We start from the raw sequence: 12678 nt of genomic DNA, 5'->3' as shown, positions 1-12678 counted from the left end.
CCACGTTCATATTCGCGCGATTTTTTGCGCAGCTCATCAGTGAACAACGGCTCTGTGTAGTTAATGCTGCTCAATGTGAAAGCCCGCAGGTGATGGAGATTTACCGCTGATTACAGAACCGGCTTTCTGACAAGATGCGCGTTAAATATCGCATGCGATTAATCGTGCAGCCCTACTCGGGTCCCATCTTTAGTGTTAAGTCTGATAAAAATTGTTAGATTGATCACTTGATCATTGCTTAACAAGACACGTGATTGGAGGAATCAGTCATAGAGCAAATACTGCAGTACGACTTACATGTTGAGGTTTGTTCAAATCACTAACCCTAAACATGAGCAAAAACAGTGCAAACACTCCTAATGAATAATTCATGTTGTTGAAATAATGCATTTTTATGCACACGACAGCTTTGATGAATTAGTCCAGGAGTGAATCAAAGAGTGAATCAGAGTCGCTGTGGCTTTTCAGCATGTATAAAATACTAAACGCAGCTTCTTGAACCCTAAGCTCTTTGAACCCCTGCCAACAGACTCATTCGCGTCTCAGTCCATAAGAGCCGAGACTCATTCATCACTGCAACTTTTTCCATGGCTCGATGTGTATTTCCAGACTCATTCTTTATCATTAAAGTCCTCCTCCCAGGCTAATAATGTACTACGACGATAAACAAATCACTCTGGTGACGGGGAACTACAGAGGTCGGTTAGTGTGAGGAAAAAAACGCCATTCACCTTTTTGACTTTGTGCAGCTGGTTCATATTGCAGCGTTTGGTTCCCCTGGTCTGAAATAATCCGAGGCTCTTGAGGGGCCGCGATTAGTCGTGATAACTGCTGGACATGAGCTGAGATCAGCCGGATGAATGGAACGGTCCTACAGGGCGGGTCGTGAACTGCGGTCACTGGGGAGCCTGAGTTGCTATAGGGACTGATGGAGGGGTGAGATTTCAGAGCAACACGTTTATAACACAGTCTGTTTATAAAAGAGCCCGGAGCTACGGATGCTCACAGAGAGATAAAAAGAGAGAAATATAAAAGAAAGAGGCTTCCATTCAAGTCAGTCTAAATAAAATTGATAAACAATATATTTGTTCTATATTTCTTTCTGATCTATATTTGATCTCAATCAACTATACATCATTAAAAACATCTAGGACTCATGCTTCAATATTTGACCAGTGTTTTACTAGTAACCACCTAGCAACTATTTATAATACCCTAGTAACCACATATCCCACTAAAACAAGACCCTAGTAACCACCTAGCAACTACATAACTCACAAAACCGTCTCAGAAACCTTTAGCAACCACTCACAATGCCCTAGTTAAAAAAAAGTTTTAAAAAAGTGACGTGACGTGGCCAAGTATGGTTACCCATACTAGGAATTAGTGCTCTGCATTTAACCCATCCTTAGTGCACACACACAGCAGTGAACACACACCCGGAGCAGAGGGTGCCCGGGGAGCAGTTGGGGGTTCGGTGCCTTGCTCAAGGGCACCTCAGTCATGGTATTGAAGGTGGGAGAGAGCGCTGTACATTCACTCCCCCCACCTACAATCCCTGCCGGTACGAGACTCGAACCCGCAACCTTTGGGTTACGAGTCCGACTCTCTAACCATTAGGCCACGTATGCCTAGCCTACACCTAGCAACCCTAGTAACAAATCAGAACACCCTAGTAACTACATAACCCACTGAAACCCATCAGAACCCCTTAGCAACCAACCACCAACACTACCAGAGTAACCACCTAGCAACACCCTAGTAACAACTCAGAGTACCCTAGCAACCAAATAACACAGTACATCAATAACATCCACAAGTTATGGTTAACTTTTTTTTTTTTTTTTTTACTTAAGTTTAAAATAAAATAAAATAAATTTTACGCCTAATTGAAATAAAATAAAATATATTTTAAAAAGTATTTTATATCAGCTAGGTGCCAAGGCAACATTTATCATTTTCATTTTTTAAATCTGAAATAAAAGGAATAATAAAAATACACAAAAATTTTACGTACACAAAAAATACACAAAATAACACAAAAATACACAACAAAATTATTAAAACTTTACCTAACATTAAAATCAAACATTAAATAAATAAAAAACTAATTCAAAATATGAATAAAAACTATTAATAAAATAGTACTGTACTAGTGAGTTTTGCATGCAAATATAAAAATATATATTTTTTGGCTAAGCCTCCAAAATGAAATTCTAAAGATCAAAACATTGATGGATCTCTTTGTTTGTGACCAAGAGACTGGTTTTAATATAGCTTTTAATTATTCAGTAGCCTGTGCTCTGGACTCTAATGTACTAGAGAAAAACAGCTAAATAATTCCTTTGTCATAGGAAGAAAAATGATCTTGACGCAATCCAAAATACAGTTTCAAGGCCAGTAAATATTCTCAGTTCACCCGTCATTTGCTGGAGTGTCAAAAATTAAAGTGCGACCTGGAAGAAGGGCATCTGACTGTGACATCAAGTTATTAAGCTGATGTTGATGTGGGTATTTTTCCTCAGTGTGTGTGTGTGTGTGTGTGTGTGTGTGTTTGGGTGGTATGACTCACCAAAAGCAATCACATACTTTTCACCATCAACTCCTCTCAAACTCACTGTTTAATAGCCTGCAATGTTTTGCCACAGGCACCTTTTATACCTCCTTCGATAAAAAAAATAAAACTGAAGGCCAGTCTCCTTCACATTCTCCTTCACATAGAACAGAGGAAAATGGCAGCTTTAGAAGCTAATTGCAGTCATAACATCGCTCTATCCATCATATCTCTCAGAGTCCTTGGAGACAGATTCCATATTTAAATAGCACAGCTCTTCCACAGAAAGATCATGACCTGAGTCTCTATGACAACCTCTAATACTGATCTAAAACCAGCCTAAACCACCACACATGAATGCGTGTCACTGTTTCTAGTTTACACTGAGAACAGTTTCCAGCAAGACTACTAACGGCGCCTAAACACTAGAGTATATGCTACGTTACGATTTCAATTGAGTTTCAAGGACGCAGAGCAAAAACCAAGAGTCATGATTATTGTTTAATGATTTGATGTCAAAACCTTATGAAAACTACAGCGACTAGTTCTTGCTCAGAAGAGCTCAGTCTAGTTGTGCACAATTCAGAATTCAAATGAGAATGTCTTTTTCAAAAATTCTACTGCAAACAGGATACAGAATTGCAATTTCAGTTTGAATGTGAGAGGAATTTAGTGTTTTAATTAGTACAGCTGTTTCTCAATCACAATTAGGGTTGCAAAGGGGTGGAAAATTTCCGGAAACTTTCCAAAAGTCCCTTGAATATTCCAAAAAATCCTGGAAAATTTCCAAAATTTCTGGAATATTTCTGAAATATACTGGAAATTTTCCACCTTTTTGCAACCCTAATCACAATTAGTTTCTTGTTCACACCAAATTTAATAATTAAGATCAATAGATAGAATGATAGAAAGACAGATAGAAAGAATGATTGAAAGAACCACAGAATGACAGACGACAAAGAAAGAACGAACGATAGAACAATAGACAGACAGAAAGAACGATACAACGATAGAATGATAGATAAAATGATATATAGAACAACTATAGAATAATAGATCAAATGATAGAGCAATACATAGAATGATAGAATGATAGACGGAAATAACGATAGATAGAACAATAGAATGATAGTGTGACGAGAGGGGCGGGGCCGAGAGCCGTGGGAACGGAGCGAGGCCGCTGGAGTAAATGCTGATGCGCGACACCTGCGCCACTCACCGGTCTCGAGTCCCACGGAGGAGCTTCGGAAGAATAAAAGGAGGAGTGACGACAGTGTTGGACGAGAGAGGACCAGGCCTGGATTTTATTTTGTGTTTTGTGTGCGGCAGTCGTCCGCGAGGGGCTGCCGCTTTACTTTCATTTTGTGTTTGTTTAGTTTATTAAAGTTTGTTTAAATGTTCGCCGGTTCCCGCCTCCTTCTTCCCGAACTACGAACTTTGTTACAGATAGATAAAACAACAGAACGACAGAACGATAGATAGATAGATAGATAGATAGATAGATAGATATGACAATATAATGATAGAATGATAGATATAGTGATATATAGAATGACAGAACAATAGTTAAAATGATAGAACGATATATAGAGTGATAGATGGAAAGAATGATAGATAGAATGATAGAACGATAGATAGACAGATAAGATAGACAGATAGATAGATAGAACGATAGATAGATATATAGATAGAACGATAGATAGACAGATAAGATAGAACGATAGATAGATAGAACGATAGAACGATAGATAGATAGATAGATAGATAGAACGATAGAACGATAGATAGATAGATAGATAGATTCATCTGATGCTCATAAACGCTCCATGTCTGTGTGGTCTGTGGTTGAGGACTGCAGCTTCATTTCTGGTGTTTTATGGCAAATGAAGGTGTGTGGAGAAACTCAAAGACACACAGCAGCTCACAGCGCCTGCCACCACAATCCATCAGCAGCCCCAGAGACAATGATGAAACCAGAGGCAACAGCTCATGATACAGAAGCTTCCTTCAGCATTCAAGAATATCCAGATCACACCAGCATGTCTTCTAAAGACACGGCTCTCCGTGCTACTTTCCTAAAGTTATTTAACAAGGCAAATTATTTGAAACAACCATCATAATATCTTCCTGCTCCTGCTCTCTGTCAACAGAATGATGAATGGTGAAGGAGAGGAATTGTGCAGAAAACCCATAAATGGAGATGATTTGGGCATGTATTATGCTAATTACTAACCGTAGGCTCACGCTCCATCATTTAAGACAATCCGGATCAACATTAGAACAGATTTTGCATATAAATACGCAATTATTAGCTAAAGAGATCCATTGAGAGTGAGCGACTGTGACTGCACATTTCTCTCAGTGCTCTTATTTAAACCAATAGAACTGAGCTCAAAATATTACGGCCACCTAAGTAAGTTATTATGAATAAATCTAGGTTAATATTTAGTGCCGGTCATGATTAATAATTCAAACTACACATCATTGTTTCTGCAGGGAGGCACAAAAATGGCTCAAGGCGGTAAGATCAGTGCAAGAACGATTGCTGCTGCCATTTGGACCATAACAATACGGTAAGATCCTGGATGTGAATCATAACATCATTACAGCGTGTCTTTTCTTTGATGTAGCTGAACCGTGAATCCTCTCCCGTTTTCCTTGAGATTCAAGCGGTTATTTCTGTTCATCCTTTCTTTGAGTAGGCGCTGCGTTACATAACAAGCCTATGAAGGCTTTGCATGATGACGCTAGCAGCATCTACACAGCTACGACCCCCACCTCATGTCTGCTTCTACCCTGCTAGAACCCAACGCTAGAAGATCTGTGAACTGATGCTCCTGCAGAACACAGCTGCCCTCTACAGTCCACATACATTACACTGATCATCATGTGCGCTTCTGAATATAGGAATACAGGAATAAGACTACATGTGCTGCATCCTAATCCTAAAAATAAATAAATAACATCAAATAAATAAAAATATAAAATGGAAAAAAATAAAATAATGAAATAAAATAAAATATTAAATATATATATATGTATTTGCCCCTCAAATTTTCCTGTGTTAAAGTAATGCATCCAGGGTTCTATTTTTTGAGCGTTTGTTTTTGTAATTCCCAGTACTCTTGATGTGATTCTCATTCATACAAATATATCAAATGTATTTTAAATGTAAATAACTAAAAATAAGAATTTAAATTTAGATTTAAAATGATGCACACACACTTATAAATAAATACAAATAATGAGTGTATATTTAACAATTTTTTTCACATTAAAATAATGAGAATTGAATGTTTTGCATTATGGCAATGAGTATTTAGGTGCTAAATTGTGAAAAATTTCAGAATGGAAAAATCTTAATTGTTGTAAAAAGAGCATTAATTTTCTTTATGCAAATATTATTTCTTTCTTTTTTTTTATTATATTTTTGGGTAAGTTGTAAAACAGTCACAGTACTTCTACTCTGACAGGTTCAAAATACATTTTCTACAGTATATCTGAAAGTGAATCTCACAAATAAAATAAACCATAAACTAAAATAAATAAATAAATAAATAATAGGGGTGGGAATCTTTAGGCACTTTACGATCCGATCCGATTCTGATTCTGGGAGTCACGATCCGATCCCAAAATGATTCTTGATCTACATTTTTTCCTAAATAATTCTTCTGCTTTGCAAATACATCTTTACAACTTTACATTTGAACCAAAATTGCAGTTTCTATGCTTTTTGTTTACAGTTGGAATCTCTGTAAGTCAGTACTGCCATCTTAAAAATAGGGGTGTGAATCTTCACTGGTTTCACGATTCAATTCAATTACGATTATCATGTCAACGCAGGGCCGCTGCTGGCCAAATGGGTGCCCTAAGCAGAATTGTATTGTTGTGCCCCCTCCCCCGAATATTATGGAAGTAAAAAAAAAAAAACCCCTAGGCTACTATAGGGGTCAAAATAGAACTTTAATAAAATAAAAAAGTAAATAAATAAATTGTAATTAAACTGTATTATTTACAAAGTACAAGTGTAGTTTTACTACGATAAAACCATGTTAATTTTTGTAAGGGTTGTGATGTCCATATGTTTTTGTTGAAGAAATTATAGAGGCTGTAGCAATTCTATCGCAAAAAGGTGGCCAAAAATGAAAGATTAAGTGGATATTTGAATTAAATGTTTGGTCAATATTAAACAAGGATTTGACAGTCCTGTAAGTGTAACAACAGCAATTACCAGGCCTTTGGCACCTTTTGCAGGCAATTGTAAATTGTTTATTTATTTTGTATTACATTATGTATTTTAACAGTTATTCAATGAAACCATGTGATTATTAATAATTATCCAATCATTATTGCCTCTTTGTTTTTATATAATGCATTTTAAGTCATTTTAAAGGCTGTTGTTCGCTTAGGTCTGTTTTTACTAGGGATGCACCGATACCACTTTTTCCAGTACTTTTTTTTTTTTTTTTTTTTTTTTTTTCGTAGTAAAACCACGGATAATTTTCATAAGGGAACATGGAAACTCGTTGGTGGTGGTGAAATTATTACCGACATAAAATCACGTTATTAACGTCAACAGAACAAAAGTTTCACAGGATTACGAATTTACATGAAAATGATACACGGGCTTCATTTTGGGCTTTTTAACTTTTTCTTTTCTCGGCGCCGGACTGCTGATGTCTTTTTCCCGGGAATAGTTGTCCATCAGTCAGCCGCAAACATGAGGTGAGGGCGGGCGCGGATGCGGGAATGGCGCGTTACGTGTGCTTATAGCCTACTGACTGCTGTGTTCACCGTAAAATGCATTTTTAAAAATTGTATTGTACGATTCGATTCAACTCAATATCACGATGCGTCATATTCTCAATTTTCAATATTACTGCACATAGCTACATTTTCATATACATTTTATATCAAATTTATTTTGTGCAAATTTGACCTTTTTTAAAATTAAATTATATAAGCAGGCTATTTTTTTAAAAATAATTACTTATTTTAAAAAGAAGTGTTCTTTAAGTAGGCTATCCGAAAGTTTACAGACAATCATAGTTATGGGTTTTTCTTTTTTCCTCAGCATTATTGCTGTTTGATTATTACTGATGAGATCACAGACAGTGGCAGCTTTAACAGGCTGCATTCACACCGATTCACACTAATGCACATTTCTATTTCGATATATCTGATGTTTTGTCCTGTTCTGAAAACATAACTGACTGTGTTTACATAAATTTCATATAAAAGGCTAAAATGCACCAAATTCAGAATAGAAAAAAATAGCTGTCATAAAAACAGCTTTATTTTCTTTATGCAAAATATTCTCTCAGAATATATTTCTTTTGGAATATATTTTTGAATACAGTCACCAGAAATTTTGAGATAGCTACAATCTAATTTTTCTATAACTGAAAATGACGACAGAGAGCCATTCCAAAAATGTCTGCAGAATGAGGAGTTAAGGGTAACATTAGCTTAAAAATCATTTAGAAATACACACTAAAAGTCAGGTTCGAGCAGACATGACAAAAAATGTGTTATTTTATCACTGGTGTGCAATCTAGTGGTGCAGAAATGTTATTGCATCTCTTTTAAAATTGATCTCTAGTCTTTTGCACTGCAGGTTTATTTAGCAGACATTTCATACGAGGAGTATAATTCGGTCAGCACTCATATGTAACCATGACCGCGAGGAAAGGCCTATCGCTGATGTTGATAAGCAACATTTATCTCAAGACTAGACGAGATTAAAATCAATGTGAAGAGATGCACTAACATAATGACATTACAGCACAGACGAGTGATCTGACAGTAATATCAATATCTAGCAGACGAGACGTATAGTGTTCATGTGCCTGTGTAAACCCCTGTCTGTGTTTCTGCTTGTGTGTAACGACAGATCCAATCCAAATCATTGACCTGTCCTTTCAGGAAAAGGGTAATTCGGTTATCATTTTATGACTTTAACAGTAAAACAAAAACGATTGATGTCAAATAAAAAAACAGAGACATACACACATTTTACATATGACATATTACATTTATATATATATATATATATATATATAAAAAATATAATATGTGTGTGTATAAATCATGCATGAAAGGTGTTTATTTTGGCTGAAAATGATTGTTTTCATATTTAACTATTTAATGTTTTATTTAATATTATAAATAAATGTTATTAATGTTATTTTTATAATAAAATACATTTTTATAATATAATTATTTCAGGCTGAGAAGAATTGTTTTCACATAATATTTAAATAATTAAATCATTAACAGAGAAAAACTGGATCTTAAGACACAGAAGAAGAGAGTGATGGATGACATTCCACATCGAGTGAATCCTGACCTTCTGTAAATCCCACAGTCCTCGTGATCACCACATTATTACCTGACAGCAGCGGGTGGGGCTGAGAGACCGATTGTTTACACAGACAGACAAACAATAGACTAGTAGACACAAAACCTGTGCCATCAGACCAGCATTATGTTAAAATATGAAGAACGCTTCCACGTCTGTCTCGCAGAATGGCAACAAACAGCTCGACGTGCCATTATGAAGAAAGGACGGACTGCTCATTGAGAGCTAAACAATCTGCATATCCCAATAGGCTAATGGCCTCCAGCGTATTTGGACAGCAATTGACTCTGCAGCATTATGCAAATGAAACCAGGCTGAGCAGCCAATGACAACAATAGAGACGAACACGACATTAGCTAAAACAATGGAAGCTGCACTGGCCACATTTACTGCACTGGATGGACATTTTGCCACTATATTGTGTTTAACATGGAAAATGAGGACCAGCTTGATATGAAAATTGTCCCAAAAGGACAAAACAAACCAAAAATGTCATGCCATGAAGATCTCGGGGGAAAAAAATTGTAATATATATTTATATTACTAAATTGAAGATTTATGTAATTTATAGCATAAAATCGCAGCATAGTTTATTAACTGTTTGCATCTATTTGATTATATTTAAATAATCATATTTAGAATATTCTAGGGAATCGGCATAGAACTGAATAAAAAGAATGTACTGATATTTAATCTTAATATATTTTCAGTCCAATTTTATTGTTTTACTTGTAATAAAAGTGTGGTTATTTTATTGGCTTGTAATTTTTTAATTCAGTATCATTAAAATTATTTTGTTAAATTAAAAAGTCTTACAAAATTATTTAATAAAATAATAAATAATTATTAAAAAGCATTTTCGGTTTCAGTTTTTGGCCAAGTGCATCCAGAATTTTCAGTTTCGGCCCAGAATTTTCATTGCATGTTTCGATGCATTTTTTTTTCTTTTAATGGTTTCAGTTTTACTTTAGTTAACTATAATTAACCTGGAAAACAATTTAGTTTGTTTAGTTAAAAAGTATGAACATGGTTAAAATGAAGTTAGCTGTTGAACATGTAATTTTCATTTAGTTAAAATGTATAAGAAATAAGATTAATTTATGAAAAATGCATAAACTGTGCATTTAAAACACATTCAGGTTATTAGTACTAATACAGATATCTGACCTGTTTCCTATCAGTTTAAGTATGACTGACAACAAAAAAATGCTGTCGGTCTCCATACCTCCCCAAAATATTATGTACAATTATTTACAATTATGAGAGCTAACAGGTCCAAACAGGGGCAATCCAGAATCAAAGTCAATGAACATGCGGTAGTCGGTGTCACAAATATGTCAGCTAAGCAAACTAACAAACAAACAATCTCTCGCAGGCAAACACTCGAATGAACACACAAAGATACTCTCACAGTCTTACTAACACGGTCTGAAACTAGCTGGCAAAGTTAAAGGGTTAGTTCACCCAAAAATGAAAATTCTGTCATTAATTACTCACCCTCGTGTTGTTCGAAACCCGTTAGACCTTCGTTCATCTTCGGAACACAATTTAAGATATTTTTGATGAAATCTGAGGGCTCTCTGACCCTCCCATAGACAGCAAGGTAACTACCACGTTCAAGGTCCAGAAAAGTACCAAGATGATCGACAAAGTAGTCCGTGTGACATCAGTTGTTCAACTCTAAAGTTACAAAGCTACGAGAATACTTTTTTGCACAAAGAAAACAAAGACAAAGACAAAAGACTTTATTCCACATTTTCGTCTCTACTGCGTCACTTGTTTTCTTTGCGCAAAAAAGTATTCTCGTAGCTTCGTAACTTTACAGTTGAACCACTGATGTCACACGGACTACTTTGTCGATCATCTTGGTACTTTTCTGGACCTTGAACGTGGTAGTTACCTTGCTGTCTATGGGAGGGTCAGAGAGCCCTCAGATTTAATCAAAAATATCTTAAATTGTGTTCTGAAGATGAATGAAGTTCTTACGGGTTTGGAACAACACGAGGGTGAGTAATTAATGACAGAATTTTCATTTTTGGGTGAACTAACCCTTTAAGCAGGGCAAACACAGCGAGTGAGCACAATGCTGATGCAGGAGGCTTTTAAAGGCAGCTAGGAGTCAGCTGACCGGGCAGGGTGTGACACCAATTAGGAACCAATCGGTCTTCTTCCTGGACAGAGACACACAAACACCTCCCAAAACAGAAAACACAGAAACGGAACGAAAGGGCCGCAACATTTATCAAAATAGATAAAAACTGTATATGCAATTCAAACACATAAATATTAAATTTAGGCCTGAATGTTTATTGTGCATATTATTACTACTTATGCAAGCGGTAAAGGCATTTTCCTGTTTAGCACACAAAACACAGGTTCCATTGTCAGAGCTTTGGTTCCCATGCACAACATACAAAGTCCTCCTTTACTCCTGCCAAAACTACAAACTCCAGCGTGGTACGAACTAAGTGACACACTTTCCCAAACAGCTTTTCCAGCGCTGTGTGCGGGACGTTCTTCTCGACTGAGCACTCTTTGTCTTTGTGCAAACGATCACTAAATCGAGACGAATTTGTCCATCATGGCGGTTCCAGTAGACGCTCATTGCGAAGCAGCCAAAACTCCCACGCTGCACGTCTGTGATGGAGAACACAGCTATTGTGCAGCAGTGTAATGTATGAGTTATTACTGACATGGTTAAAAACAGCTTATGGCCCTAGTTCTGTCTGGTTTGTGGTAATATGCCAATTATTGCAATGACGACATACTGTATTTGGCACTCTGGCTACTATTTCTGGCTGCTTGATAGTACGTGTAATTAGTCATGTAAGTCATCCACACGTTTGTGCAACAGTCCTGAATGATTCCTAAAAATCATGTGCACTGTTTATGCTGTTCATTCATAAGTCACCAGACATCAGATTTTCACCTGCTGAATGATAAAACAGACCAGAACCATCTAGCAAACATGTATTGTAGTAACTCCCTAGCAGCCACCCAAAACACCTTAGCAACTGCATAGCAACATGCTGGCAACCTCAGAAGACCCAGAGCCATTGAGAAACAGAGTTACGACACTCCCATAGGCTTCCATAGGAACTGAGGAATGCGGAAGTAAAGCGTGTCATGGAGCAGCCAATAGTTCCAAACAACCAATAGGTCCTGTATTGAAGCCCATTCATTTCAGTGCTTCTCAAGCACACTCGTCAGAAAGTTGAGGAAATTACAGCAGTTTTTGGCATTTTAACGCATTAGTTTACCTCTCGGAAATCTGGCCAGTAGTTGTATTTTAAGAAACGCATTATAGTTAATGTTTAGTTTTAGATAATAGGCAGTTATGCTATATTTGCAGTTAGATAACGTGAGAAACACCTTAATAGCGATCATAACCAGATGCTAGTTGTCATATTTTTAAGTTTGTATTCTTTCTGCAATCTTTCTTTACCTCCCTGTAGGAAGCTGAATGAGTTTCAGTGAAGACTGCTCATTATAGGAATATAAGAGTTTCCCTGAATGCAGTTGGTTACCTTGTGTTTTTTTAAATGTTATTTAAATTTGTTTTATTGGGTTAAATTCCGTATTTGCTGGCCTTTTTTAACATTCACTTATATTATCTTCTTACATAAATGTCATAAAATAATACTGGGATATGAGTAGACTAATTAATCTTTTTAAATTCAACATTTAAAAAAAAAGCTAAACTTATAAACATTGAGTGTTTGATAATGTCTAAATATACAATGCAAAACATAAAATAAATAAA

The sequence above is a fragment of the Sinocyclocheilus rhinocerous genome, unplaced genomic scaffold (genome assembly GCF_001515625.1).
Source record: "Sinocyclocheilus rhinocerous isolate Xijiao unplaced genomic scaffold, SAMN03320098_v1.1 scaffold1488, whole genome shotgun sequence".
In the NCBI taxonomy this organism is placed as follows: domain Eukaryota; kingdom Metazoa; phylum Chordata; class Actinopteri; order Cypriniformes; family Cyprinidae; genus Sinocyclocheilus; species Sinocyclocheilus rhinocerous.
This window is presented reverse-complemented; position numbering follows the sequence as displayed.